General features: G+C 40.9%; 1 long non-coding RNA gene across 6 annotated transcripts; it reads left to right on the top strand.

The window, feature by feature from the left end:
- Positions 1-11,909: 11,909 nt before the first annotated feature.
- On the top strand, positions 11,910-15,126 carry LOC107766136 (uncharacterized). Of its 6 annotated transcripts, none has more exons than XR_012700124.1 (3): positions 11,910-12,261; positions 12,613-12,733; positions 13,004-15,126. It is a non-coding gene; the product is annotated as an uncharacterized LOC107766136 (long non-coding RNA). The 6 variants fall into 6 exon arrangements; XR_012700123.1 differs by having other exon boundaries at positions 11,910-12,468; XR_001643598.2 differs by having other exon boundaries at positions 11,910-12,733; positions 13,004-13,090; positions 14,010-15,126.
- Positions 15,127-26,427: the final 11,301 nt, after the last annotated feature.

Raw genomic sequence — 26,427 nt, 5'->3', positions numbered from 1 at the left:
TATGATGGAATCGAAATCCTTAGGCACAACACCTTAACCTTTGAGCCCACTAGGACCATTATTGAGAGTCACCCACTCTGACTTGGTACCGAATATAATCAACTGCAATGCTCCGCTAGCACATGACCACCCTCTCAAAGAAGCACCTGGCCGAATCACCTTCTTTGAAACTCACTTCTACGCGAAGCATAATTCCCGAGTCTTCCCAAAGCCTGAACATGAATCGGTGGTGCCAATTATATAACACATTCTTCAATTCCTTTCTCAAATTACCATTGATGTTCTCTTTTCTTAGTCGTAGTAACACATCAATATGTCGATAACTAGAAATCTCACAAATAGGCGACCAGGCAATCAAACCATAGGTGGTGGGACTCTCCCACTTAGCTTGAAGCCACTATTACACAACTTTGGAACCCACCAAGATTCTTTATCTCTTATTGACATGACCTTGCATAATTAAACCGCCAGATTCCTCGAAATTCTTCCTTTAGCATTTCATGAACACTATGAATCTCTAGCAACATTCACATATTAAACCTCTTACCGGATAACCAGTAAAATCCTTCGCAGGAGCTTCACCAACCACGCGACCGTCAACCTGCTCATAGGAGACCCACCTAAGCCTGTGCTCATTCACCAGCTGCACAAGCCCATTCACTCCTCGTGGACATTAACTAACTGTGTGACAATATCTTCCAATTCAAAGTTATGTTGTATCCTTCTTTATATCAAATAGCTCCTTTCGGTCATATCAAATCTCCCGCCGTTATGCAAGCCAATATTTCAAATTAAGCTCGTAGACCTAGTCACTGTCCACCATGAATCCCAAATCACTCTAAACTTTTCTCAAGGAGTGTAGTCATCCTACCACAAAACCCATATGCTACTCTGCCCCAAAGGCAAATTGAAGAAAATCATAACACCAGCGAACTTAATGTATTCAACAAGGACAATGACACCACATCACAGATGAAAATTCTACCACGCTCGAAAGTACCAAGTCTTGTTACTCCATCAAACCAAACTTGAACATTCATAGCCCGATTGGCTCTCCTCCACCGGAAATAAAATTTTGAATCTTGCATTGAGTCAACATCCTTCCAACTCATTCACTGCTTCAACACATAGACAAACATCCTACCATTACACCAATACTATGCGATAGCAATGCACGAATCGTCATAACAATTAATGCCAAATCTCAAAACCTTAGGTAATACTGATACTGAGCAGAAACAACAAAACGACCTTCTGCAAGGCGATGACAATAGCCCAATCAAATACGTAGGGAGGAACATCCTGTACCATATCTGTAGTACCATTACAATTTCTCAATTCTCGATCGATATAGCAAATGCTTCACGTCACATAAGATTGAGTAGGAAATAAACAAAGGCATAAGCCTCATAGGAATCAAATCGCACGATGAGGAATCAAGAAGGGAAGTGCTCCTAACAGCCTTGTAGCCTCTCGAACATAAGTACAGACGTCTCTGTACCAATCCGCAAGACTCTACTAGACTTGCTCATGACTCGTGAGACCTAAGTGAACCTAGTGCTCTGATACCATGTTGTCACGACTCAAAATCCACTAAGATCGTGATGGCGCCGGACACTGCTGTCAGGCAAGCCAACCATAAATACTTAATTAAATTCTCGTTTAAATAATTGTAAAAACTATGATTTTCCTTCAATTTGGCTAGTAAAAGATAATCTTTAAAAAATAAATAAAAGAATGTTTAGAAGTTAATACAAAATACCCCATAATTATTCTAGAACCCGGTGTCACAAGTGCATGAGCAATTTCTAGGAAATAATATAATACAACAACTGTCCAGAATACAAATTGGACAGAAAAGAAAATACAGTACAATACTCTGAAGGAGACTCAGCTGGTTGCGGGTCGTCTCGAAAGGTGCAGCTCACCTAAGTCTCCGTATCAACCATGCCGCTGCGCCCAATTAGGCCACTAGACATACATGTGCATGTGCAACAAAAATGCACAGCAAGTGTAGTATGAGTTCAAAAATAACGTGTACCCAGTAAGTATCCCGTCTAACCTTAAAGAAGTAGAGACGAGAGGTCGACTTCGACACTTACTAGTGGTCCAATAATACTATATTAATAATACGAATAATCATGGATTTATTAAAAATGGAAGTAAACTCAAGTAAGTCAAGAAACAAGTAAACATTCCTTTTTATATTTGAGACGTCTCCAAATTCATAATCCATTATTTATCAATTTATCTCAGACCAGGGAGGTAATATCAATTTATAAATCTCAAGCAAGCATTATAAGCATGCGCAAATCATGCCGAGGTCGTACAGTCCGATCTAATAAATATTTAAACAGTGCACTGCCAGAGGGTCGAATGGTGCGAACCATAGATGCATCTATTACCCTGCTCGCGAATCATACGTGCGACGCGGTCAAATATAAATAATAGAATTACCCCGATCGTGAATCATACGTGCGACGCAGGTACTCATAGATACACAAATTCAAACAGTCAATTAAGAATTCATCAAGAAACATTTATCCAAGGAAAAGTCAATTCTCTTTTAACGATTTAAAAATGAGGTGTAACCCTTTTTAAAAATTCTTTTACTAATTCGATATGATTTAGGCAATTTCAGTTGTCAATAAGATTACAAATATTTCAGGTATAACATACTTTTGGGTCCTAGACTACTCGGACTTAAACATAACAGTAGCTACGCACGGACTCTCGTCACCTCGTGCGTACGTAGCCCCCACAAATAAGAGCACATAACTAATTATTTCACCTATGGGGACAATTCCCTCTTACAAAGTTAGAAAAGAGACTTACCTCGCCCTGAAGTCCATAACCGGCTTCCAAGCCCCTTCCGACGACTCAAACCGATGCCCCAACGCTCCAAAACTAGCCAAATAACGGGCAAACCAATGAATATACACCATAATACTCATAACAATTTAATTTATATAAAATCCCAACTCCGCTCGAAAAGTTGACAAAATCGCTCTCGGGCCCACGTGCCCAAATTTGTATGGGGACAATTCTCTCTTACAAGGTTAGAGATTTATTTTTTGTTTTTATGTTTTTAAAGAAACCGAAAAATAATTTTGTAGTTTTAGTTTTTCCAAAAACAAAAATTGGAAAAAGAATTTGAAGAAAAGATTTCACCTAGTTTATTAAACAAACGCAAATTTTATGAAAACCAGTTGGTTAAGTTGTGGGAGTTTGATGATAGATTCAGGGTATGTTTGGTACGAAGGAAAATGTTTTCCTAAAAAATATTTTCATGGAAAATGAGTGATTTTATCACTTAATATTTTTCCTTGTTTGGTCGGTGAGTGGAAAAATTTTTCTGAAAAATATTTTCTAATATTTGGTTAGTGAATAGAATATATTATTATGCTATTCTCTTCGCCCCCTTTTCCCAAGTCCCCATGTTTTCTTGGTCCTCCTTCCCTCCCCCCTCCCCCAAATACCCAATGTTTTTAGGATTATTCTTCTAAAAATTAACATAAACCCAAAGGAACTAATGTGTTGCTTTACTTTTTACGCAAAAATAGCGTTAAAATTTGTGCTCCATAACTAAAAAAGAAAATACTCTTTTTTGGTTGAAAAAGAAAGTACTCTTTCTACAACATGAAAATAAAGTACTCATTTTATTGAAATAAAAGAAAATACTTTTTTCTACATCATGAAAAAAATACTCATTTTCTTGAAATGAAAAAAAATAATTTTTTACATCATGAAAAGAAAATACCTTTTGAAATGAAAGAAAATACTTTTTCTACATTGTGAAAAAAAGTACTTCTTTTGTTAAAATGAAAAGAAAAAAAATTTATTTCATGAAAAGAAAAAACTCCTTTGTTGAAATAAAAAAAATATCTATAACATGAAAAGAAAGTACTATTAATAATATTTTTATTTAGGGTGAGGGTGAGGGTGTGGTGAGGGGGTAGGGTGGGTAGGTGAGGGTGGGGTTGGGGTTGGAGTGGGGGTTGGTTGGTGGGGATGGGGAATTGGGTGGGGAAGGTTGAGAAGAAGTTTTGGAAAATATTTTTCCTCTCTTGATATGGAAAACATTTTCCTCTAATTGGAGAAAAATGAGTTTATGAGAAAAATATTTTTGAAAATATTTAAGCCAACCAAACATAAAAAAATTGGAAAACATTTTTCAAAAAATATTTTCCTCCATACCAAACACACCCTCAATCTCATTTTCCGAATTTGCTACACACCTAGGTTGTTTAACTATTTCCTTAATCCGCATGTTCCTTTTCATTAACCTTCTTATATTATTCCCATCTAATATACTAAACCTCTTATTGATGTGATATAACACAAAAATTATATAAACAAATAAACCCAGACAAAAGAAGTTCGAAAGTATGGGTGGTGACTCAGTTACTTGTTATAGTCTTCTGTTGGAGAGGAAAATAAATTCACGTGGGATGTTGTGCATCCTTTTCGTGAAATTATGTGAAGGAGAAGGAGAAGAGAAGATATAAGATAACATTATGCATCACATTCATCATTTAAATTTGACTAGTTTCAATTTTAATATTCTTATCATTGGAAAAATTTCACAAAAGAACAACTAGCCTCCATACTTTTCAATTTTATAGCCCATATTTCAATTTATAACCAACTAGCCCAAAAATAATAGGCTAAGATTCAACATCCAACTCCAAATAAGTTCTCAAAATTACTATTTAATTTTTAAAAAAGATTGCTCAAACTTTTAAGTTAATTTTAGAATCAGTAACTGTGGCTCAAATATTAGTTCAACAAATCAAATTCTGTGTGGTGAAAATTAGATTTTTAACAAGCTTAAATATGTGGGTTTAAATTTCGAGTTTTATTTTGTGAGAAATTTGGAGTGTGTGTTATTTAGACTTGTTAGAAATAGTATAAGGAAGTTGTATATAAAATTTGAAATCATTTAATGGAGATTTGGACAGGTTTTGAACAAGAATTGCAACTGAAAATAATGGAAGAAGTTCGTCTACAGACGCTTGTATAAATGTGCATAAAAGTGTATAATAGTGTATAAGATGTGTTTATACACTCATATACACTAATATACAAGATTATACATAATTATACAAAAAACCGACTTCGTCTTCTTCTTGCGTCTTTTCTGAAATTTAACTCAAATCTTGCTCAAATCTACTCCAAATCACTTCAAATTTAAATTTTGAACTCATTTTGATATTTTCAATCAATTGGAACAACGCCCAATCCAAACAACTAACAAACTTAAAAAATTCTATTTTCGAAAGCAAAGCTTTGAATGGCCTTCAATGGGGGACTTCTACTCTTCAATATTTTTATTTTGCAACCATGTGACATAGGGGGAGAACCAGTAATGGCGACGACCGCTTGAAGAATATGTAAAAAATGTGAGAAGAAGAGAGAGTGAAAACAATGGTTGTGAGAACACATATTTAACTCCATAGCTTTTAAAAACAATGATTGTAAGAATATGGATTTTGAATTTGCAAGAGCTAGTATGTTCAAAATATGTACAATATGGACTAGGTCAGGTAACATTTAAAAACATGCGCCATTTTTTGTTATGGTGTGAAACCATATGTATTTTGTTGTAATTCTTTCTATAAAATACTTGTTTAGTTGAACCCATTAAATACGTGCTCTACCTCAGTGTCGATAGCCTTCACGTCTCAAATTTGCTGATGTGTTAATGTCCATCTAAGATGTCACAACTTAACGGTTAATACTTCACTCCACATTAAAATTTTCCTCTCCTTTCAAAACTTAATTGAAAATCTGCAGAATATAGGCCCATATACCCCATGTCCTCTTAATTTCCCAACCTCAAAGAACAAATCAAAAAACTACTTGTGACCAATGTACGTAGATGTGAGAATTACTCTTTACGCAATAGCTAGGTGGTAAAGGATGCCTATTTATCATCCAACCTAAGTTGTCAAGTTGCTCCTGAGTTATTCAAAATGGATAACTTTGTCATCCGTTTCGTTGTCTGTCCAAAAGTATCTTTTTTTACTGTTAGTCAAGTAGATTAAAAATGTCCTATTCATATCTTTAACAGTTGCTCGAGCTCGGATAAAGTGAAAATGATCAGTTTCGCGCCTGAATTATTTGAAAACGGACAACATTAATTTGTCCTCGTATATATTCGAGATAAAAAAAATCTGAAAAAAATACATACATGAATCAATAACATTATTCCACCCAACTCCTAATTAATTTTCGAAAATTTTATCCAGCTTGGCTTAGATCATCTTAAAAGTCCCCTCGCCCACTGATTTCTTATGTCAATCTTATCTTTAATTTGTTGAAATAAAACCCACTATATGGATGCATATGTTAGTTGCTAAGTTACTTGAAACTTCCGGTCGGAAATGCAATTTGGGATTGATTGCTCACGACTTTACTGCCTGGACTCATTTGAATGCTAGAAAAAGGTTCTACAACCTTGTCCTAGAGTAGCTATAAGTTTGGTGAATTGACTTTGTTTACCCTCTAAAACGGATAACAATTGAATTTATATGTAGTTTTAAGGATATGCGGATTAATTCAATACAAATGATCAATGGCGTTAGATTAAGCAAATGAAAGATATAATAAATAGCCAAATCAGCGGTAAGAGTGATCCCGTGCCCGGTTAATGGCTCAATGAAGAACCTGCCTTTGATCCCGAGCTCACCCTTATGTAGAACTGATGAACAAAAGTAAGAGCCTTGAATAATAGAGAGAATAGAGATAAATTACCTTGGTATGCGTGTTACAATATATTTTATGAATAATAAGCTTCCTCCTTTATATAGTAAGAGAGTTTTACCCTAAGTATAATTCTAAGAAAGGTAAAAATCTTTCGTTTCGCTAATAACTGATTTTCTGCCGGTACAGGTTAAGATTCACGTCGTGATATCCGGTTGGGCACGGACATCACGGCCTTTCGTTAGTCGTTTGCAACCATTTGATGATGTTCTCCGAAGTCTTGAGACTCCAACCAGAACCGGAGGACGTAGTTCCGATGCCTCCGAGGGCAGGTGCTTTGCTCGGAACCCGATACGAGGGGCTCCTCTCACGGATTTTGATTCCTTTCGATCACATCCCTGCTCTATTTGCCTTACCGGGAAATCGAGGTATTGAACGGGCTCGATTTTACCTGCATACAGATAGTTCCCTAGTTTCTTAGAGAGCAAGTTTACTGAACCAATGGAAAACGACAAATGCTTTTCGATTCCTTCTTCAATACGCCGTAACAGAAACGACAAATAAGTCGGTGCGACATATTAGTTGTGTCGTTATGACTTCGAACACATGTCAGTCATCGGCAGGTTACCTCTGAATGCGAAGGGACACAAAATCTCTATAAAAGCTTCCATCATTCGTTCATTTTTCACCTTTTGACCAAGCTTCTACCCTCGAGTTTTTCAAGCTATTATTACCCTTCTTCAAACTTTCATATCTTTACCCCTGTTCTTCAAGATTTCTCAGTAATTTCCAAGTTTTTGCTGAGATTTTCTTTAAATCTTCATCTTAAAAACCCTTTTTTTTCAAAAACTCTAAATTCTTTCCTCAAATTTTCAAACTCCCCAAATGAAAATGGCCAAAACATCGAAAATCGTCCCCCAACAAGCTGCCTCTTCGTCTTCTGAACCGGCCGCTGGCACTGAAGTGGTTACCCCTGGAGTGGTCGCCCTGAAACAACTTTCCCATATTGTGGTTGTTAGCGAACCAGCCCCCGAGCCTCCCTTGGCAGCGTTCATTCCCAGGGGCTACTCAATTGCAGATGATTTTAAAGTCGAGAAGCCTTCGCGCAAATAGGACCGAGGTGAAGAAGTCTCGAGGTATATATGTTCTGTGACAAAAGATGTTCTTCCCATAGTTTGTAAGGACTGCAATTGGGAGAGAAAAGACGTAGTTGTCCTAGGGCTTGAGGACGTCGTTACTACCCACTTGGAGGGGTACTTAAGTGTTTACACTTACCCCTTCACATTGATCCCGGTGGACTCGATCGTCCTGAATTTTTGCAAGAGGTACAAGGCGAGCCTCGGGCAAATCCATCCATCTTGTGGAGGATCGTGACCCTTCTCCGCTACTTCGTGAGCAAGACTGAATCTCGTCAGCTTACGATTGATCACCTGCTTTGATTATACATTCCTCGAATGTTCCGGGGGGGGCCGATCAAGCTTACTCGCCGGGCCAGCAAAGCCCCCTTCTCGATCATCGATGAAGACCCAGACCAAGGCTGGCAAGGATGCTTTGTCCGAGTAAAGACTGAGTATTTGATCCTTGGGGAATACATGTCATTCCCTGAGAAGTGGAATGCATCTCGTAAGTGCAATCTCTCTTTAAATGGCAAGATTCTATTTCTAAAATTTCTCTCTTCTTATTTATGCTTGTAATTGTGCAGCTGTCGACCGGGTTCCAAATGCGGTTCCCCAGCTAAATGAATGGATCAATGGCATTTGTACTGAGATGTCGTACCTTGAGTGCACATGGCGCAAACTATCGAAGGGTCGATGGGAGGTCCCTTCTCATGGTAAGGTCTCTCTCCCAAATAAGTAACATTAGGCTCCCTTATTTACATCATACTCATTCTCATTTCCTATCTTTTCGTTTTGCAGGTATGCCTAAGACCACTAAACTTAGGCCTTTAGAAGGAGACAAGGACGCGTCCTTATGTGTTGATCCCTCCGCTTTGAGGCATCTCGAGGCTGCAGCGTGGGAAAAGAAGAAGAATAAAAGGAAGGCTTTGGGCTCCCTGAGCTCCGCAGCGAAGCCAAAAATATGATTGGCTTGTACGCCAAAGAGAGGCTCTAGTTCCCGAGCACCGGACTCGGATTCACTTCTTTGGTTCAGGGACGAGCCCGAAGAAAATGATACTTTTGTGGCCTATGGGACGATCTCTCTCGAAGAGCAGGCATCAGCCAAGGGGGCGATACTGGAGGCCAATCTCCCTTAGGCTTGGGAGATCAATATGGAGACGGGGGGCTGACACTACCCGGGACGTCAGCTCCACTCCGTTGCACCCAATATAATAGAGATTTCAGGGTCGCCCTCCTATATCGAGTCCATGCTCGAAGAGGCCCGAACAGGGAAGGAGAGGTCTAACGAAGGGGCTCATGGCACAGACAATCCCCTTTGTTCATTTTTTGGAGGCGTGGACTCATCCATTTTGGAATACGTTTTCGAGCTGGGCGACCTGGAAGTGCCGAGGAAGGATCCATCTTCAGAAGTTGGAGGGTCGAATATGATCCCAAAGTTAATCAACCAGTTCCCCGCCCCGAGTGTGGATTCCGATCATAAGAGATCGATAATCATTACTGTCCCGGAGGATGTCTGAGTTCTTTCTGCTCCCGTAGGAGTAGCGAGCTACCTCCGATGCCTGGTGACCGAGGAGGATCAGGCGAAGATGAATAAGGTGGCCGTGCCATGAATATTCAATGAGGTGCATCAAGCACTGAACCGGATAAGGCATCCTTATGATCCTTCGAACCTTTACTTAGGTTTTTATATTTTTCATATTTTTTCACCCTTTTGTAGTACTCGGTACTTCACCATGAGACCTTCGTTTGGTAGCTGGCTGAGTTCAACCAGCTCAAGCTTGAGGTTAGGGAGATTGCCCAGAAAAAGGATATATACAAGCTTCTCAGCGAGCAACACGAAGGGGCCATCAAGGACCTTCAGGCCGAGTTGGATGGGACTCAGAAGGAGGCCTTGAACCTGAGGCGGGAACATGCTGATTTGGTCGAAAAGGTAAAGGTTTTGGAAGTTAGAAATAAAGACTTAGTCATGGTGACTAACGACCAAATCTCGCCGGTCCAGCAAAAGATCGAAATGAATAAGGTCCAAGATATGGTCAATGGTTGGAAGAGTAAAATGGATCGGTTTTCTTCGGAGAAGGAAACCACCCAGGCACAACTGGAATTGGTAGAGGTTCAACTTCAGGTAGCATAAGAGAAGCCGATAAGCGCTCCCAGTTGAATGATGAACTTCGAGCGCAGTTGAGCTCTGCTCTGGCAGAGCGGGATGACCTCAGTAATGAATGTGAAGCAGTAGAGTCTCAACTGCACACAACCTCCATTAATGCTGAAGAGATAGTGGCCCAGTATAAGGCCGGTGTCGAAGCAACTGATAACTAGGTATTATGGTTCATTTTACATTCCTTCTTACTTGAGTTTTGATTAAAAATGTATACAAAATAGTCCCAAAGGCTTACATATTGTACTTATTTGCAGGGTTTGGTCAAAAAGGTGACAATCAGTCAAAACCAGCTCAAAAAGGAGTGAAATATACACAAGTACCAATAACAAGTCCAAGCACAGTGCAACAGATTCACTACAGCCGCACTCCATTTGGTGCGGTCCACAGTGAGGAAATTCAGAGAGTGCATATTTTGGAAACTCAAGAATTTCGGCCGCAAAGCATATTTTGTGGACCGCAATGGCCTCACCGCGGCCGCAATCAAAATTGTGCGGTCCCCAAAGAAGGAGTTCAGAGAGTTGGGACTTTGGAGAATTAATACCAATGCGGTCCGCGGTCCTTTTTGTGCGGACCACAGTAGAAGCCATCGCGGCCAACAGTGCATTTTGTGCGGCCCGCGATGGCCAAGTTAATAGAGCAAAGATTTAAAGCCAAGAAGCCTCACTGCGGGCGCACTCAATTTTGTGCGGACTGCACTACCCCCGCAGAGGTATTTTTGTCCAGAAAATTCGGCCTGGTATAAATACTTTCTTTTCCCATTTTTAGTTCATCAGTTGTAATCTAACTTTCAGTTGCGCTCGTGAACAATGGTTTTTGACCATTTTGAGTAATTGGTAGCTACTTTAACACTGAAGTTTCTTTATCTTAGTTTGTAATTAAATCTTATGGGTTTTTCTTCATCTATTTCTTTGTTTTCTTCTAATATCATGAGTAGCTAGACCTATTTTCTAGGGTTGTGGCTCAACCCTAGTGTGGGTATTTGATGGGTCTTGAGTTTTAAGGCTTGAATGTCTATGAGTGTTTGATATTTGAACTAATTTGTGTTTTCCGTGTTGAGTTAGTGGTTGCAAACACTAATTTGTGCCTTTTTGACTTGGGCTCTTCTTGAGAAAGAGAGCTTGAGTCTAGGAAAATTAGTCCAACAAGGAATTGGAGCGTATTCAAGAGATTGATAGCCCCAATTAAAGGGTTAAACCTAGAGATAGTAATACCCGACTTGAACCTAAATTGCTTGCACAAATTATCATACCCAATTGGTCATGAGAAAGTCAATTAGGGCAAAATCACTCAAACTACCGAGAGGTATAGAGTGAGAAGTTTAGTGCATTGGTTATATCGTAATCCCTAACATGACAACCTTGACTTAGATTTGAGAACCCGTCAAATATTCAACTAGAAGAAAGTCACTTGCCTAGTGCCTCCTTAACCATTTAGACAACCTTTCAAGTATCTTACTCTTAGCTTAATTTAGCATCTTATTAGCATAAAATTAGAAGTAATATCAAAACCAATGATGTTTGGAAGAGTAATTATGAGCAATTACACATCTATAGTTTAGATAGGAATCCAATTCCCACTTCTAGCTCCCTATGGATTCGATCCCGACCATCTCGGGTAAAAGCTGCTTCGATTACTCTCGCTACTTTGTAGTGGTGTAGGGTTGACACCGATCACTTTTTGGCACCGTTACCGGGGAGCTAACGGTTTTGGCTATCTATCTAAATAGTTTTGTGTATTGTTATTCTTTCCTTCTACGTTACTAATTTGTGTGTGTCACAACTTCAGGTACAAAATGGCAGCAAACAACACACCTCTTGGAGATCTCCCGCCGGGGGAGGAGGTACACTACAACAAAAAGTACTTTTAGCGGCAATTATTTAGTGACAATAAGTTAATTGCCACTAAATTTTTCATACAAATGAAGAAGTACTGGCAAATTAGCATTGGCCAGGAAAATATACCTTTTTACCAGCAATAGAAAAAAATGACCACTAAAGTTCTAATTGAAAGCGAATGTTTCAAATTTGTCCCTCCATTTTTTCCCACATCAATCTTCCCTCCAATTATTTTTTAGGTCTTCTCTGTATATCACGAAATTATTTCAGAAATAGGCTCTGTAAAGGCTATCTTCGTTCATGCTGCCCAACGCATCTCTGTGTCACCATAATTGGCCACCATCCTAGGTAACATCATCATCTCTCTATTCTCTCTCACCCCTCTCTATATACCCATTATCAACAACGAGGGGTAGCCTATCCACAAAGAATTGAGACTTGAGAGGTATTTCTTTCAAAAAGAACTTAAACCTTTTTTGCAGTCGCGAAGCCATTGACTTCAGGTCCCTGATGGAGAATGAAATATGTGAACTGATATCTTATGTGTGATTTTACTATCGGTATATTAAATGCTAGTCAACTATGGCGATTGAAATCTGACTACTCTTCTTTGCATAGTGGTATTGAATATATCCGGCATTTTTGCGTTCATGTATGTGATTTGATGATTTGCTTTCATGGTTATTTTACTTCCCATACTAATGATGTGGGAAGTGTATTTTGCAATTTAGGTGTTCGATGAAATGCTTTTGCAGATTTCTAACTCTTGTCTTCCATTTTTTAATGTTGATTTCAGACGATTTGTTAATCTTTGACCGTTTCAAATAGTCTGATAGTGAACATTTGTCCATTTCCAAGTGATTCAAATAAGAAGGAGTTGATAGGAGCTAGAACATTAGCTAAAAGTATCTCTAAAGGTGTGACTAAATCTCAGATATTGCCTGCTTTTCCTATTCTAATTGCCCACACTTTATCTTCATGTTGCACTGCTTTTGAGTCTTTTGGGTTAGTGTATTTGATAAAAATTCCAAGTGATTCCACATTTTCAGTAGGTAAGAATGCAAATTAATTATGTTTCATCAATCTAAAAAGCATATTTATGTTTTCCTTCTTGATCTTCTTATAGTGGGCTTTTGTCTTTTATCTAACTATTTATTTACTTATCTTACCTTTCTCATCATTTCTAGAGAATACGATGACAATTCTTGGGGTTACCAGAAGTTGAGGTAATAGGAACAACAATGACAAGGAGGCATTAGATGCTATTGAGAATGGTATTTCAATGGGTATCTAGTTTGATTGAGGTTTTCTGTTTCATTTTTATTTATTTGTTTTCCTATTTAAAACTTCTTCGTCATATGGAGTGTATATGTGGATTAGAAGATTGTTATGGTTCAATTTAGCACTTATCATATGATGTATATGATACTCTGATATCAAGAATTTGACCTTACTTAGCAATAGGAAAAAGAATAATACTGAGTGCTAAGGTTATTTGCCTCTAGCAGCTCAACCATTAAGTTAGTAGTTCTATTCTTGTTTATGCCAAGAAATTAATAATTGTATATTCCTGTAAGGCAGAGAGTCCTTTGTCTTGGTTATTTGCTACTTGTCATTTATCTCAATTTTATGAGCAATAATTTCAAGAGCAATAAACATATAAAAGTTAAAACATCTTGGTTGGTTTTGCAGAATAGTATTGCATTACCCTAATTGAGAAATGTAATAAAGCTTTTACCTGTAGCTCTATACGGGCTTTAGTTAACTTTTGGCATAAATTATATTTTGAATCTTTTCTATATCTTCTTCGGTCTCATTTTTGTTTTTACTTTCTTCTTTTTGGTCCTGGTTCTAACTTGAAAGTAGTTGAGAATCAAATCTTTTTCTTTTTTAGTTCCAATGCCATTAGAAATCTTACGAGCTTAAATTAGCTCACTCTTTTACTGTGATAGCCAATTGCCTCGTGAGTTCCTATCTATCTTATTTAAACGGCTAGAAGCTCTCTCGGATTCTAGGGAAGTTTTTGAAAATAATATCTTGGAAAATATACATGTTCTGTATATAAATTATAATTTTCTTGTGTCACGTTTTCTGGGGTTGTGCTGCTACTAGTAGGATATTTATGCAAGAAAAAGTATTAATATACTCAAATTATTCATTTTTTATTTTTACTTGACCTTCAACATTGTCCAGCCAATAATTTCACTAAAGAAGGGATGCACATCAATTGAAGTATGGTAAAAGAGGGAAGCCCAGATTCTGTCCCCTCATGGTAAAGCATTTCATGGATCTCTTGTTCTTTTCACTCCTTAAGAAAATTCTCAAAATAAATGGTATCGTATTTGGAATATATATCCATAGAATTAATTGAAAAACTTGGCATTTTCATTGGGAAGAAGATACAATCAATATTCTTGGCATTTTCCCATTCATAGTTTATTGAATCAAATTTCTTGACAAATCTTTGTAAACATTGTACATTAGCCATTTAGACGTAGGACTCTACTTGTCCTTCTTTTTCTTCTACCAGTTCTAAGTTCCCTTTTGCTAGAAGTGCACTTTACAAGGAATTGATAAAAATATAAATTCTATACATGTTGTCCTTGTTCCTGTATAGGTTTTAATATATTCAAAGATAAATGTGTTCTTTTTTGCTGTTGTTACTACATGCATAAAAGGACTAAAATTTCTTTTTTGAATTGTTAATTGCTTTATGACTATTTTGTCTATGTAGATATGGGCATCATTTGTGATTTTCTTGCTTCTAAATTTTGTTGGCGAGTCATGTTTTAGCTGTGGTGAAATCTATTCTTAGAAGCTGTTTAGTTCTTCCTTTTTAGTCATAATCCAATTCAGTCAGAGTATAGTTCTCAATTTTTCATATAATCTGAATCATTTGACCCATTTCAGAGGAGGAAGCATTGTTCTGAGCATCCTAAAATTCATAAAACTTTCTTACTCGATGTATAAACTGATTTAGGTGTTGCAGTTGCTGAAAGTTTCATTGCTCTCCAAGACTCTTTTGGGAAATATGATATTCTAAAGCTGGGGAAAACTCACGCACAAAGTGAGACAAGAAGGCCATGTCTCAAAACTCAAATAGCATAAAGAAGGTTTTGTTCAGAAATTTGGCTGTGGAAGATTTCAATGTCCTTGAGAGAGAAAGAATTTTATTGGTGCCACTTATTGTCTAATATTTCAATTATTTGATAACAGTTATTAGATGCACAATTACACTAGTATTGGATTCATAGTTTACTTTGTATTTTTATTTTGTTATTGATATAATTGATATTATGGATTATATGTTGTTTTGGTTGTTGTGGATTTAGTGAAAGTATTGAGCTTCTTGGAATGGATATCTTTTATTATTATTTTCGAATGTAAATAGACAGGTTGTTCATTAAAATGTTGGCTCTTTCTTAATCCTTACTGGCAATAAGAAAAGTTGTGAAAGGTTTTCATTTACCTGCCATAATAATTACCACTTAAAAATTTCTCCTTTACTGGCAATATGATAGATCTTACCGGCCATATAATAGCTACTACATGTATGATCTAGGAATTTTTGAAAGAGGATTAGTAGACACTAGATTGCCTGAAAAATTTTGTCGCTAAAACTCATAGACCTTTAACGGCAATAAAAAGGATATTTATCAGCTTTCTTTGTAATGGCCGCTAAAGCCTTTGCCGACACTTGATATACCGATCAATATCTAATTGCCGGTAAAGGTTTTAGTAGCAATAAGTATTGCCGCTAAAAAATATAATTATTGCCGCTATAAGCCTTTTTTGTTGTAGTGGTAGATGACAATATTGATGGTGAGGTCCTTATTGTTCCTCAAGGACAAAGGAGAGGCCGCCAGGCCAACAATAATATTTCAGACCTTCCCCCGTTACCTCCAAGAGTGGGTGCTCGAGTGCTCCCCAACTAAGGATATGCTAGTGCAATTGTCCCACCCCGGATCCGGGCGAGCAATTTTCAAATTACAAATGTGATGCTGACGTTGCTGGTGCAGCGAGGGTATTTCACGGGCGCTACTAATCAGAATGTTTACAAACATCTCAAGGGTTTCGTGGATACCTGTAGGAGGAGCAAGCAAACTAATGTGTCGGAGGATGTACTTCGGTTGAGACTATTCCCTTTCTCACTTAGAGGGAAGGCATTGGATTGGCTTGAACGACTTCCCAACCATTACATCACTACTTGGGATGAGTTGACGTATAAATTCATTGCAAAGTTTTTCTCACCGGGGCACATGGCAGCTTTGAGAGATGAGATCTTAGCTTTCAAGCAGGAGCCCACTGAACCATTACATGAGATATGGGAGCGATATAGAATCATGGTAGAGGAATGTCCCAACAATGATATGACCGAGGCAATGATATAACAAACTTTCTACCGGGGCATTACCACAACGAATTATTGCATAGTGAACCAACTTGCTGAGGGTAATTTCATGAAGCTGTCTTATGATGAGGCTTGTGACATTCTTGACGAGATGGTTGACATGTCCTCCGCTTGGCAAAGTAGCGCCAATGTGCCACAGGGTGACCCCACGGCCACTCACTTGCACAAAGAGCTACATGACCACGGGCAGGCTATAGCAGAGCTGACTACAACAATGAACCAGCTAGCGAAGGCACAATTACAACAGGTTCAAAATTCATGCCAAGTAAATGCTATGGAGGATGTCAAAATGCTTGTGAACAAAAGAAGACAAAGAGGTCAATAGAACCAAGAAGTTCGGATCAATATGACAATGATTGTGGTGGATCCCAAGATGTTGGTTATGATGGGCAAAATGAAAAGGTGCAATAAGTGAACAACTATCAAGGCCAAATGGGCAATTCTTCCAACTAACAACAATGAAGACCCCAAGGCAATCAGGGCAATCAACAACCACAAGGGAATAGCAATTGGGGGAACAAAAATCAAAATTCTAATTGAGGCAATCAGAATAATAATTAGAACAATCAGGGTAATTGGAATGTATTTACCGTGAAAATGGTAACAATAATTAAATTTGTAAATGAGATTCTAAAAATACGTGATCTATTCTCGAGCTAGTTGTTAGAGCAGTTGATGCTAATAATATAGAGTTTAGAGATTAAGTATGAGCTAAAACGGGATAATAATCGAATCGAAGGACCTGCTGCCCGGATGTATGTCTGGTCAATGAGGGACCTCGAGGTCGATGTCAGTGTCGAGTTCGAGGTGTTGGGGACAGTCGGGAATGCGATAACAGTTGAGGATATAATTAAACAAAGCTCTTTAAGGCTGCTACTAAGGTAGATGATGAAGAACAAGTAGGAAAGCGATGGATATCGAGGTGACCTCGGGCCAGTGAGAACAAACAAGTTAGAAAGAAAAGAGAGAGAGAGATACTATTGCACTTGTGGAGAAAATGGAGCAATATCAGTTCCTTACAAAGTGGGATAGATTTCCCTTATATAGGAGAGGGAATACCATATAGTATAATGTGTATTGAATGTAAAGGCATGGGGATGGGACGGCTAGGCATGGCACTAGTGCCAACTGACTCTAGCTGCTTGCCTCGGCAGTCCTTCGCTTTCGTAACCTTTGCTGGGTTGCGGACAGATCCCTTATCCTCGGAGTCTCTGCAGAGTTGTGGATGATCCTCGAGAGAGGAAGCTCGGTCGTGATTCCACAACCTCGAGATGTTGACAAGACTTTCCGAATGTACCTTAATGGCGGGAAATAGATCCCCCTGATTTTGCCGCATACAGATAGTCTCCGCGTTTCCTAGAACGAAGTAATAGGAAACAATATTGATCGTCGTATCGAGGTCATTATTGTCATGACGTCAACCGTCTAAGAGCATTAAATGCCATTTCCCAGAGAACCGTGTAGGGCCGCCGTCAGATGTAGTAATCGAGAAACCCATGAACTGCCGTAGGCTTGTATCTTCTACTTCCCCAGCGATTCCTATAAATGCACCGGTTTCTAGATACTTCCCATCTTCACCCTTCTTGCAAGCCCACGAGTCAAAATTTTGCTATTTGACATCCTTCCCTCTTTTCACAAAAGGGTTTTTATCATTTTTCATGGCTAGGACTTCTAGGACGGTCCCCTGACGGAATGATGTTGCGTCGTCATCCCGATTACCTGAGGGGGAAAACAAATCAGTTCCCACTTTAGAGAATGGACTCCACCTGATATCGACACGTTGCAGGATTTCGACATCGAGACTCCCTCATTTATGCCGGGTCGGTGTGAGCATGTGTCTCGATATGTTAGCATCGTGACCGATATTAGCAAAGTGAGGAAAGACTGCCAATGGAGCAAGGCAGTGGAGGTAGAGATTCCCGGCCCCAACGATAACATTACCAACTTCAAGGCTAGCTTCCTTTACATATACACTTACCCATTCACCCTAGGCCCTGATAAATCCGTCGAATCTCCCTCCTTGGAGATTGACCCGGTGATTCTTGACTTCTGCGCCTGATATCAGGTGACCCTCGGTCAGATCTACCCATCCTTTTGGAGGATAGTGTTAATATTTAGGCATTTCACCGAAGGGGTTAAAGGTGAAGTTTTCTCCCTTAGCCATTTGATCAGACTGTATTGCCCTCGGCTGTATCGAGGCTTAATCAAGCTACGCCGCTAGTCCAAAAAGTCTTTTTTCACGAGAATTGATGAGGGGAAGGATCGAGGGTGGATGAGCAGGTTTATCCGAGTGAGGACCTTGGACATTATCCCGGCCCGGAGGATGCCCTTTTCGGAGCAGTGGAATGCTCGATGTAAGCGAATTTCCCTTTAAACACTTCTCAATTACTCTTTCATCTGTCATAATAACCTCTTTATGCTTTTTACAGCCACTGCTTGGCATCCGGAGGTGGTCCCTGATTTGTAGGTATGTATCATGCATTTGGACGAGAAGTTCCCGTACCGCATTCGGTCTTGGACCGTCATGGCTAAGGAGCACTGGGTGGCCAAGAATTACGGTGAGGTTCTTTTACCGCCTATGCTTCGCATTCTGTGTTTCCTTCTGAGCCCTTAGCGAGAACATATCACGGTTATTGTGATGGTGCGGGCCTTGGCGAGAATATGTAGATGAGGCTGCCCCATAACAGTGAAGCAGAGGCCTTGGAGCCTGATATGAACAAGAAAAAGAAGAGCAGGGCAGCCATTGCCCGACCTAATAGGACTGTTGCTCTAACCTCTAGTTTAAATCCTGACGTCGTGGGGGAGGACGATGATAGATGTCCGTTGAGGAGGAGAACAAGGTCCAGTGCGAGAGATTTGCAGGCGCTCCGATCGGAGGCTGCTGAATTCAGGATGGCTGGCTCCGGCCAGGTTGGTGAGCAGAGGGTCCTTAAAGAGGACGTTGATGTAGCTTTTTCTAGGGGGACCGTTGGCGTTGATCCTGAAGGAACGGAGTTCGGGGCCTTCCAGGAGCGTGGGTTAGTATTTGGGTAAATCGGCAAACCGAACGACCTCTTTTCAAGCTTTTCGATTTCATCAGGGGAGCTGAGGGATGTTGAAAGTATGGTCGACATCACGGCTGGAATTCCTCCAAAAGGGGGAGATTTTATTGCCAACATTTTTGATGGCGTAATCGATAGGGCCGATCTCAATATTTTTGGCGCCATTAAAGCGGCGGAGAAGTCCATGCAACAGGTGATAATTTTCCTTTGCGTATTCCTTTTCGTTCTCGGGCGTTATTCACCATCTTTCTTAACTTTCTCATTGTGCCGCAGTGTAAGGAGATGTATGATTATGCCATTCTTCGGCTCAGAGGGGAACTTTTTTGCCATGAGAAGGAGCGTAGTAGCGTTGTTTCAAAGATGCAGGGCTCGGAGGCTCATTGTGCCTAGAGAGACAAAGAATTGGGAGAACTTCGAACTGCCTTGGAGGCGGTGCTCCAGGAGAAGGCCGCTCTTGCTGCTCAGGTATTCTGCCTTGCTCATACCCGCCCTTTTACCTCGTAACCACACATGTTCTGGATTCATGTATTCGTCGACTTGCCCTTCTTTGTAGGTCGAGTAGAGTAACTTGCGGATTAGTCAGTTGAAAGTGGAGGTCTCCGGGCTGATAGAGCGAAACGAGACTATGGCCGGGGAATTGACGACATCCCATGTTCTTCTTACGGACGCTCACAGGGAGATTGTTACTTTGGCCGTGGCTAAGTCTAAGGTCGAACGAGATGCTTCCGCTTATTAGGAGGATGTGACTATGGCACATACAATGGTTCGCGACATGTCCATAGCAGCTGAGCAGAGACAAATTCGAGCTGTTGAGCATGACAAAGCGGAGGAGAAGAGGGAGACCCTGAAAGAACTTGAGGCCAGAGGCTTCGAGCTATCTGCCGATCTGGAAGAGGCTCGTGCGGTGGAAGGAAGATTGGCACTCTTCATTTCCCCTGATAGGGGTGAAGATGATAGTGGCAAGGAGTAGTCTTTGAGCCTTTTTTGTATGCCTTTCTTTTTGCTTCGTGTGTCCCCTCCCTGGGAAACAAATAGTGTAAAGATGTTTCTCTCTTTACCAATGTATAAAAAGGAGCGTTTATCCTGTCAGCCCTTCTCCTTGCTTCTTTGTTTTTATGTTCCGGCACCGACCCTTTGGGGCCTTTTCGTAGGACAGACCAGGGGCCCCGAGACTAGCCACGTCCCGAGGTAGGATCGATAGTTCTTCCCGAACCAATATTTATGACGTCGGGGATTTCCCGAGGTCCTTCGGTTTTATGAGTTATGTGGGAGCCTGGAATGATTCTGCCAGTGCACTCCCCAAGGAGACGGTGACATTAACGCGACCAGAATTAATTGGCCCCCTTGTGCAAACAAGTAGTTGTCACTTAGCCTCTTTATATTTCCTCTTCCGCCTTTCAAATGGTGGTTTTGCAGTTTTTGATAAGCCTATCTCCTCTGTAGACCTTGGTGCTTTGTGTGAGTCCTTCCGCTCCCCTGCTTCAGAAATGTTTGCCTGGATCCTCATCTTCTTCCCCTTATTCTACTGTAATCATGGCCGCTGCTTCGATGGCTGATCCTCGGATAGAGGGGAGTCCCTACTGTGCTTCGCCCTTGGTTGGTACCAGTGGCCCGCCCCCGATATCGGGAGAGCGAGATTTGGGTCGCCTTGCCTCGAAGAAGGCTGTCACACCGGGGAGACCTCCCAATATTCTAGGTCATCGAGAGCATGTGTCGAGGATTATTTCATCGGCGAGGGAGGAAAACTTCGAGATGATCAGGAAAGAACGCGGATGGAGGGAAAGGCGTGATTTTGCGAGCACCTTCCCCCGAGGAGAGTATCATGACGTACGTTGAGGGGTTATTGAGTGTGTATATTCACGTTCTTGCGCCGGATTCCCCGGACCGAGTCGTGCTTGATTTCTACAGGAGATACCAAGTAATGTTGGTGTAGGTTCATCCCTTTCTTTGGAGAATAGTGCAGTGGATGAGGTATTTTGCTGACACGGCCGGGATAGAATTCACCCTCAGCCACTTCGTGAGGTTGTATCGGCCATTGCGCTATCGGGGCCTGATTGCTCTTCAGCGTAGATCTACCTGAGCTCCTGTGATTGGCGGCGATGAGGATGAGGACCGCGGGTGGATGAATCGGTTCGTTTGAATTCGGACGACTGATGTTATCCCCGGAGAAATTTTGCTGTTCCCTGAGAGATGGAACCTCACACGCAAGTGCTTCATTTGAACTGTCTTTTAACTCAGCATGGGGTTGTCCCCGTAATGGCATCTTCCTATTCCTTGTTTACAGCAACTCATTGGTTTCCCGGTGAGATCCCTGATTTAGTTGAATGGTATTATAAGCTAGCAGCTTGTTCAGCCTACGATAGGCACCGGTGGCGAGATCTATCAAAAGGAAGATGGGAGGCGAAACATCACGGTAGGTGCCTGGCATCTTGCCCCCTTAAGGGGCAGCTTCCTTCTTGCTGGCTCATTTGATTTATCTGCTGCAGGTGCCGGGAGTCTTTTCGAAGCAAGGTTGAATCCCCCGATAGAGGAGGAGAGATTACTGGCCCCGGGGTCAAGGAACACCGGAAAAAGGAAGGATGCCTCGGGGTGCGAGAAGGCCTATGGTTAGGCACCTTCATCGCAGTGGTTAAGGGGAAGCGATTCGGCTGACCGGCAATCTTCCGTGGTCGGTGTATCATCGGATGTTGCTTCGGCCTTTGGCGAGGCTCAGTGCTTTGGCCTTACTGTAAGTTTCGGCCGCTGTAAGAATGTTCTGGCCCTACGTTCCTCTCTTTTCTTTTTGTTTACCTGGCTTCCTTTCTCAGGCTTTTGACAGGCTCAAGAAAATAATCACTATTATTTTTAGCCCCACGGTGGGCGCCAAACTGTTTACCATGAAAATGGTAACAAAAATTAAATTTGTAAATGGAATTCTAAAAATATATGATCTATTCTCGAGCTAGTTGTTATAGCAGTTGATGCTAATAATATAGAGTTTAGAGATTAAGTACGAGCTAAAACGGGATAATAATCGAACCGAAGGTCTTGCTGCCCGGATGTATGTCTGGTCAATGAAGAACCTTAGGGTTGATGTCAGTGTCGAGTTCGAGGTGTCGGGGACAGTCGGGAATGGGATAATAGTTGAGGATATAATTAAACAAGGCTCTTTAAGGCCGCTACTAAGGTAGATTATGAAGAACAAGTAAGAAAGCGATGGATATCAAGGTGACCTCGGGCCAGTGAGAACAAACAAGTTATAAAGAAAAGAGAGAGAGAGAGAGAGAGAGAGATATTATTGCACTTGTAGAGAAAATGGAGCAACATCAGTTCCTTACAAAGTGACATGGATTTCCCTTATATAGGAGAGGGAATACCATATAGTACAAAGTGTATTGAATGTAAAGGCATGGGGATGGGACGGCTAGGCATGGTACTTGGGCCTACTAACTCTAGCTACTTGCCTCGGGAGTCCCCCGCCTTCGTAACCTTTGCTGGGTCGCGAACAAATCCCTTATCCTTGGAGTCTCTACAGAGTAGTGGATGATTTTCGAGAGAGGAAGCTCGATCGTGATCCCACAACGTCGAGATGCTGACATGACTTTTTGAATGTACCTTAATGGCGGGAAATAGATCCCCCTGATTTCACCGCATACATAATGGCAATAACAACAACTGGGGTGGTAATAACAATCAGGGTGGTTGGAACAATGGCAATCAAGGAAATCGAGGGCAAGGCTTTCAAAGGCCCCTAATGTATAAACAACCGAACAATCCACCCCTATTTCCATCCCAAGGTCCTAGTTCTTCCAACAATGAAATGGGGAGAATTGAAATGATGTTTGAACAGATGATGAAAAAGAATGTGGACTCTAATGCTCAGTTGGCTTCCCGCAATACTTCAATCAGAAACCTGGAGGTTCATTTAGGCCAAATCTCATAATCCTTGAATAATTGCCCTAAGGGGACTATACCAAGTGATACGGTAGTTAACCCGAAGGGTGGGAACAATCATGTTATGGCAGTAACTATAAGAAGTGGATGAGGCGGTGAGGTGCATACCTCCAAGCAAAAGGAAATTTTGAGTGATAAAGTTGAGTTGCAAGAAGATGAGATTCCTTTGGTGGTTGAAAATGTGATTGATGAGAACATGAATGAGGAAGTGAGGATTGACATTCAAGATGCAGAGGTGGAGACTCAGAATAACGTGAACCTATTTAGGGAACACGTAATAGAGATGCCGGAAACGGTTGTGCCTAAAGTCAAGGCTCCTTTTCCAAGGCCACCTCCACCTTATCCTCAAAGTCTCGCGAAGCAAAAAAATGAGAATCAGTTTAAAAAGTTTGTTGACATGATGAAGAGCTTATCCATTAATGTGCCTTTAGTGGAGGCTCTAGAACAAATGCCAGGCTATGCTAAATTCATGAAGGACTTGGTGACAAAGAAAAGATCCATAGATTGCGAAACTATCAAGATGACCCACCAAGTTAGTGCAATAGTGCAGTCGATGGCCCCGAAGCTAGAAACTCCCGATGCTTTCACCATTCCTTGCACCATTGGGAGTGTGGACTTTGCAAAAGCTCTGTGTGATTTGGGGGAAAGTATCAACTTGATGCCCTACTCAGTTTTCAAGACTTTGGGTATTGGGTAACCGAGGCCGACTTTCATGAGATTGCAACTAATGGATAGAACTATGAAGAGACCATTGCGTATTATTGATGATGTTCTTGTCCGGGTGGACAAATTTATCTTTCTAGCTGATTTTGTATCTTGGATTGTGAGGTAGATTATGAAGTTTCAATCATATTGGGAAGACATTTACTTGCTACTGGGAAGGCCTTAATTGATGTGGAAGCAGGGTAACTCACCTTCCGGGTGGGTGATGATAAAGTAGTCTTTCATGTGTGCAAGTAAATGAAGCAGCCCAACAGTTCTGAGGTGTGTGATCCTTTGTAGACCTTGTCACGGCAGTGATAGTTGATCATACTAGTGTAATGATCAATGTGGAGGACCCCTAGAGGCAGTATTGTTAAATCTTGATGTAAATAAGGATGAAGGCCGAGTGGAGTGCGTGAATGCTTTACATGGAATGGTCTCTTACTCTTATGAGCCTAGGAAACTCTCTTTGGATCTTGAGAATAGGAAGACTCCACTAACAAAACCTTCAATCGAGGAACCTCCAGTGTTGGAGTTGAAGCCGTTGCTGCCACACCTCAGGTATGAATTCTTAGGCCCTAGTTCAACTTTGCCAGTTATTCTTTCCTCTTGTCTTACTAACATGCAGGTTGATGCCACATTGGCGGTGCTTCAAAAGCGGAAGAAGCCAATTGGATGGACCTTAGCTGATATTTGGGAGATAAGCCCCGTATTCTGTATGCACAAGATTAATATGGAAGATGATGCAAAGCCCTCCTTGGAACATCAAAGAAGGTTGAACGAGGCAATGCAAGAAGTTGTGAAAAAGGAGGTGATCAAGTGGTTGGATGCCGGGGTTGTGTACTCCATCTCTGATAGCTCTTGGACTTTGCCAGTGCAATGTGTGCCGAAGAAAGGTGGCATGACCGTGGTTGCAAATTTTCAAAATGAGTTGATTCCTACCAGGAACGTTACCGGGTGGAGGGTGTGCATGGATTACCTCAAGTTGAATAAAGTGACCCGCAAGGATCACTTTCCATTGCCTTTTATTGATCAGATATTAGATCGACTTGCTGGGTGTGCCTTCTACTATTTCTTGGATGGGTATTCTGGATACAACTAAATCTTGATTGCTTCAAAAGATCAGGTGAAGACCACATTCACTTGTCCATATGGCACATTTGCCTTTTGTAGGATGCCTTTTGGATTGTGTAATGCACCGACTACATTTCAGCGGTGTATGATGGCCATTTTCACCGATATGGTGGAAAATATTTTGGAGGTGTTCATGGACAACTTTAGTGTTGTGGGGGACTCGTTTAATGAATGTTTGAAAAATCTTGATAGAGTGTTGGCCCGTTGTGAAGAAACTAATCTTGTTCTTAATTGGGAGAAATGCAACTTCATGGTTGAGGAGGGCATAGTTCTTGGGCATAAAATTTCAAAGCATGGTATAGATGTGGACAAAGCAAAAATTGATGTGATTTCAAGGCTCCCTCCCCTACCTCTATCAAGGGAGTTAGAAGTTTTCTTGGGCATGTGGGGTTCTACCGGAGATTTATTAAAGACTTTTCGAAGGTAGTGAATCCCTTATGCAAGTTATTGGAAAAAGATGCCAAGTTCGTGTTCGATGAGAGATGTATGCAAGCCTTTGAACTTCTCAAGCACAAGTTGACCACCACTCTTATTATTACCGCACCCAATTGGAGCTTGACTTTTGAGCTCATGTGTGATGCGAGCGATGTTGCGATTGGGGCGGTTTTGGGTCAAAGACTGAACAAAATATTTCATCCGGTGTACTATGCAAGAAAGACAATGAATGATGCTCAAGTAAACTACATGGTGACTAAGAAAGAACTTTTGGCTATTGTGTTCGCGATGGAAAAATTTCGGCCGTATCTCGTAGGTGCCAAGGTCATAGTTCATACCGATCATGCCACACTCCGGTACTTGATAACGAAGAAGGATTCCAAAGCTAGACTGATGCGGTGGGTCTTGTTACTTAAAGAGTTTGATTTGGAGATTGTGGACCGGAAGGGTCGTGAAAACCAAGTGGCGGAGCACTTGACCCGCTTGGAGGAGGAGGGTAGGCCTCGTGATGGCCTAGAGATCAATGATTCATTTCCCGACGAACAACTCCTTTCTGTGTCGTTGAATGGTATGCCATGGTTTGAGGATGTTGCTAATTTCCTTGTGACTAGTATAATCCCGTGTGAACTCTCTTCTAACCAAAGGAAGAAGCTCAAAACGGGATAGTTTGGATTTCTATTGGGATGAGCCGTACTTGTTCAAGATTTGCACGGATGGTGTGATCCGAAGGTGTGTCCCGGAGGAGGAGCAATTGAGTATCTTAGAGGCTTGTCATTCCTCTCCCTATGGTGGCCATCATGGCAGGGCGAGGACGGCTTAAAAAATTCTTAGATCTGGGTTTTACTGGACAACTTTGTACAAAGATGCAAGTGAACTTGTGAAGAGATGTGACGAATGTCAAAGAACGGGTAGAATTTCAAAGAAAGATGAGATGCCTCTCAATACCATCCTTGAA

The sequence above is a fragment of the Nicotiana tabacum genome, chromosome 16, assembly GCF_000715075.1.
Source record: "Nicotiana tabacum cultivar K326 chromosome 16, ASM71507v2, whole genome shotgun sequence".
Lineage (NCBI taxonomy): Eukaryota > Viridiplantae > Streptophyta > Magnoliopsida > Solanales > Solanaceae > Nicotiana > Nicotiana tabacum.
This window is presented reverse-complemented; position numbering and strand designations above follow the sequence as displayed.